The sequence below is a fragment of the Heliangelus exortis genome, chromosome 8 (assembly GCF_036169615.1).
Source record: "Heliangelus exortis chromosome 8, bHelExo1.hap1, whole genome shotgun sequence".
In the NCBI taxonomy this organism is placed as follows: Eukaryota; Metazoa; Chordata; class Aves; order Apodiformes; family Trochilidae; genus Heliangelus; species Heliangelus exortis.
In genome coordinates, this window is record NC_092429.1 from 19,777,855 (window position 1) to 19,783,854 (window position 6,000).

Consider the following 6,000-nt stretch of genomic DNA (forward strand, 5'->3'; position numbering starts at 1 on the left):
GCACGGATCAGGACCACAGGCAGAGGAACAGACAGAATCCTCCCAGGATGCTGAAGCAAACAGCAGGCAAAGAAGAGGAGGAAGGAAAGGGATTTGACTCTTGTGATCCCTCAAATTTATACTGAGTATGACGTGTATGGGATGGAATATTCTGCTTGGTCAATTTTGGCCTTTCCTCCCTAAAGGAGGGCTGCAGGTGTGACCTCTTTACTCCTTCTCTCCTTCCGAAGGGCAAAATGTTCCTCAAAACTAAGCAGTGTCCTTGGCTCTGCACACCAGTCTCTAGCAGTAACTGTAAACATTGAGCATTATCAATCCCAGAAGCAGACACTGAGAAACTTGCTGTTAATTTCAGCAAGTGCAGCTACTTACAGGAGACTTAGATGAAAGCAAAATTACAAGACAGAAAATTACCTTTATCCTGGCCCAAACCAGGACACCTTATTTGTAAGATGGTTATGAATAGCTCTTTCAGATTTGTATGGTAAAAATGTATTAATTTTATAATTGGCTTCCCCCCCCCCTCGGGTTATCTGGAATCTAGCTAGCACAAGAATACCAACACTGTTGTGGATTTTTACATGCTATGTAATCTTAAAAAGAAAAATAGGATAAAAATATCCATAATGAAGCACACCTTTGGTGTAAAAAAACCCAAACGAATGCCAAGTAACCCCCAAAAATCCAAGCTTGAGAGAGTGTTCTGCTTGTGTCTCTTAGGCTAACTTGGAACTAACTTACTCTCTACAAGTCTACAAGGTTGGTGTCTTTTGTCTTTAGGAGTTAGGACAACCACTAAGAGACAAATGGACTAGAAACTTTTCTGCGCATGTGCTATCTGAAAAGATTGCATATTCCTGGAATATGTTTCCAGATAAAAATATGCCAATTCTTCCTGCAGTGGTTTACTTTATTTGTGAGTTCTGAATTTCTTCTCAGATTAAAATAACCAGATTTTATTTTACGAATTAATCAAAAGTTATGTTTCAAGGTAGAATTACTTTTGGTCAGCAATATCTTTTATGAAGATAAAATCTTTCATTTCTATGGAAGGTAGACCTATTGAGTGTAGTTCCTTATGACAAAAAAAGGAAATTATATAATTTATGAATGAGCTTCCATTGGGATTCCTTTGTCTGCAGTGGAAAGAGAACCTATTGAATTTCCTTCTACAAGGGAAATATAAAAAGTTACAGAAAGGAGACTAGTTATTTTTATCTTTCTGTACAAGAGATATAAAAGGTCTATTCTTTATGAAATAATAAAAAAATATATAAAAAGGAACAGTCACAAATGTTAATGTGGATTCAGTAGTAAGTACAGCCTTGATACCAAACACTAAAAATCTGAGGTTCTCCAAAGGAAAAAGTGACGAAACAATTTCTTATGAAAAAAGAACATAGACTAAAGCCACAAGGGCACATATTTTCAGGTATTTAGTTCTTTCCTGGAGCCTCTCAGTGACTAGTTCTCTTATTTTCTCTACCTTTATTTCCCTACACTTTTCTCTCCCCCGTTTTTCAGCCTATTGTAGGGAAAATTTGTATCTTTGAACTATTAAATTAATCATAAAATGCAAACTTTAAGAACTTAGGTTATGTAGTGTGCTTGTCCACTTCCTGCTGCTGCTTGTACTGCCTGTCTTTGAAATCAGTGAAATACTGAAGAGTACCAGTTCAAAATAAAACAAATGGTTCTCCAGGCTCCTAAAAAAAGTGAAACTTCTTATCTGAACTCCTGATACTTTTATGTGTTACAAACTAATAATTTGCTTGATATATGAAAAGTTACCAAACATGTTTCGAAAGGATGACATAAATTGTTCCAGTTCTTCTTGGTTTTAACATTTCATTAAAAAGAAGAAGAAAACATATAATAGACCTTTTCCTCCACCCTCTAATAACCCGACAAGTAATTTTTTTTTTTTTAAATACCCGACAACTAAAAGACTCTTTGAAGGGTGGTGAGATTAATACTTGAGATAATTTGGTTTGTTAAAATGTATCTTGAAAATTAAATAAAATCAGGTCCATTTGAGATTTTTATTTCTGCTATGTGTCACAAAGTGGCAAAGGAGTACCTGATTCTGAAGCTCTCTGCAACAAAGTTTTTAGTCATTCATAAAACCCCTAACATTGTTTCATTCTATTTCTTCTTGAATTCTTTGCATGGAGATGGCTATAATCAGAGTAAAATACTCAGTATTGAGAGAGGAGAAAAGAGATATCAAAAGCTTTCCTGCAGGCATCAGTGACAGAGTATTAGTGAAATGGAGGCACACTGAATACAGCTTGTCTAGATACAAAAGGATACTCTCAGTGTGTGGCTGAAATGATTTTTTTTTTTCACACCATATTGCAAAATATGTTGCTAGCGGTTGGACTAAGCCATATACAAGGTCACTCAGTTACTCTGGAAACTGAAGCTGATGAACTGGATGTAGGTACTGAATTTTATATAAAGAAGTTACAAGGTCTGCAGTCTGAGTTCAATAGCTCAAAAACCCTGACAAGAGTTATGATAAAAGACAACATACGTATAGATCTGTAGGAAGTGCTCTTTAAATTGGTTATAGCAGATCATGTAGTTTTAATTGCAGAGATAGAAAATATTTTTTTCTAGACAAGAAAAATTTTCATTACAGCATTCTTATGCTTCCACTGAATAGTTCATGGGTATTGAATTTTCCACCAAGCTAGGAAGGTGGTTCAGATTTGGAATTTTAAGCATTCTCCCTATTACTATAGGAATTAAAAGCTTAGGGAATTGCAAAGAGGGGTTCTGTACTGACCCTTGTTGACTTTAATGAAGCTGAAATGTCCTTGGAGAGCATAAGCGTGCCTGTCATTACAGAAGAGATTCTGATATTTCAATGAGGCTGAAGACAAAGATAAAAACAAAATTAAGCTACCAATGATATAGAAGCTAAAATTTTATGATAGATGTTAAATTTCATTACATTTGTAAGGAAAGTGAGAGGAACGATGCCTGAAGTGTTACAATATCAGATGGACAGAAAAATTAGTAAAATGCCAATTCTTTTTATTTAGCCAGTGAAGAGTATGTATGTGTGGAATAAAAAACTAGAGATATTGCAGATGTGGGACAACATTCAAGACTGCTGTAAGTTATTAAATTTGCTTATATTTTGATAGATTTTGCCATCTGAATGAAAGATAGTGTATAGTAATTTAATTGAAGGAAATTCATCTCTTTTGTAATTTGTCAGTTCTACAATTTCACTTTGTGATCCACATTGCTGCATTAATTAGTTACAATATTGAAATGAAGTTTTAGAGGAATGATTTGCTACTGTAACCATCCTAGTTATGATTACTCTAGTAAAGAGAATTGTACAATTAAGTCAACACTGCCTGTTTCTTAAAATTATTATAATACCTGAAAAATGTATTAGGTTTCTCTATGCATTATCAAAATTGAAAGATGAGCAAATAATTATTGAAAATAAGCCTAGCAGTTGTTTTTCCTACTCCTTGCACTCTTAAAGTGAATCCTTTAGAAGAATTTTTCTCTCTTTTTAGGAGAGAAAAGGAGAAAAAGAGAAACTTTTTTTAGGAACTTTTTTGGTGAAAATTACCTTCCTATTTATATATCTCCATAACAGTGCACAGTTAAAATTCAAGTTTCTGAAGAACTACAATAGTAATGCTGTTTCCTGATGAGCTCACTGTCCAAGCCAGTGTGAAGTAGATGCAAGTGCTGTTAATCAGCACAATTGTTACTGGCTTCTATGAAGTATACAAAGTTGCACAGGCAAAAGTACAGGAAATATTTGGGTACTGGATGAAGTGCACAGTTTTAATAGGGAACCAACAATTCAGCTGTCTTTTTCAAGCACCTGACCGTATTTAGAGTTTATTTTTGTTGGAGTGACCTTAATTGTAATTGGTGAAGAGACTTTTTCTTTCAGATATCATAATCAGTTCATAATCAGAGTTTCATAATCAGTTTAAAATACAGAAATGGCATTGTTCTCATGAAAGTGAAAGCATGGATGAAGAATGCCTACCTAGCAGAAATGCCATAGAAGTCTAGAAATGCCTAGAAGATCATGAAGCTCTGCTCACAAGCAGTCTCATATTTTCCTTCCTAATCGCAACAGAACATATCCCATCAGAGTGGCCTTTTAGGTATATTATCAGTTATTGTGTGTATTTAATAATTTTAAATATTATGAAACTTAAGGGTTAAGACCTGCTTTTAAAAGATCACAAGGAGAGTATATATATTCTTGGTGAACCCTCGTGTTTTTAAAATTGCACAATCACACATAATAAGTGAAACTTGAAGAACTAAAGTTGAAATGTTTTATTTCAGAATTCTACTGCAGTCTAGTGAAGTCTAGTTGAGTTGTATAAGAGAAATTCGGATTGGCTGACAGATAAAAGGTACAATTACTCAATAAAAATAGGAATAATATAGTTTTCAAACAGTAAAGTATTCATTTGGCATAATCTAAATTGAATATTACATCCTAACGTAGTTTGCAACCTGCCAAGTCACAGTTAAAGCTGAGGTAAGTAGCTGATGATCTGAAAATTAATTCCTTACCTAAGTCATAGAATCTGGGAAATGGTTTTAGTATTAATTTAGTATTAAGTACTTATTCTAAGTCATTACTTAGGGTACATTGCAAATATATACTGCAAAAATAACAGCATTATGCTCTATGATGACACATTTATGAATTGATCTTTGTAGTAATTTTAAGTCTCCAAATGTTTATATTGAAGCAAAAATAGTTGGTGTATTTATTGTCATAGTAAAGAGGCTGCTTGCAACATTCCTGTGTAGCAAAATTACGTTTGTGGGAATTTAAAAGACCCTAGAAACTTTAGTTATTGATTACCTGGGAGTTCTTGGGGCTCAGAATCCCACAGTACTGGCTCACAATAAAAATAGATATGTGGCATCACTACTACAAGTTCAGTAGCAATACAAGTTTTTATCACTTTTAAGGACACAAGTAATTAGAAGAAAGATTAGGTCATGATTGTAAACTGTGGTGCAAACAATCTCATGGATCTTATGCTCTGTTCTATGTTGAGGTGAAAGTTACCTTGATGCCTGATATTTTTGCCCAAATGAGGAACCAATGTATCAAGTATCTCACATCTGTCTTATGTGCAGAAATTTCTACCAGAATTAAGAAAGAAAAATTTATGTAAGAACTTGCCACAAAGACAAGGTTTTCTGTAATACAGTAGTTAATTTCTTTGGTTTTTTACTCAGTTTCAGTTTTAAACAGAACATGGTAGTATGGTGCTATTTGTGGGACTATTTTAATATTCATGGTTCTGTTTGATATAGCTAAGAATGATGCTTGCTATAGCTGATAACTATAACTTGCTATACTGAGATATATATATATTTTTGTATATATATATATATATATACTGATATATAACTTGCTAACTGATAACTTGCTATAGCTGATAACTCAGATGCTGTTATGATAGTTTTTTGTTTGTTGACACATATTTGATATTTTAATTCCAGATGGATGCTAGAATATAATTAATCTGAAAAAAAGTAATTGTCTGAGCTGATGCTTACTGGCATTTCCCTCGTGTTTCCACAGGATTAGGGTTTGAATACTGATGTAGGGGTGTGTCCATGAAAGGTATGTGTTGATACTGTCTCTGACATCAGTTTAAGCAGGGAGATGTTTTTTTAAAAGGCAGATGTTAGGAAGAAAAATATTTAAATAAGGTATTTTGATTTACTTCATACAACAGCTGTTAGGCTCTAATGGAAGTCTTTCTAAAAAAGAAGTTGGTGTGTCTCTTGGCAGTTATCAAATGGTATCTTCTTTTCTTAACCTGTGAGGAGTTTATCCAGTTTATACACTAACTGTTATGAGTGAAGAGATGTCCAATCTAACTCCATCCAAGTCTCAAAGCAGTATCAGTGTGCTCACTAAGAATTGCACTAGGTAGACTTCATAGCTCAGTAAGCTCTGCATTCCACAATGCACAG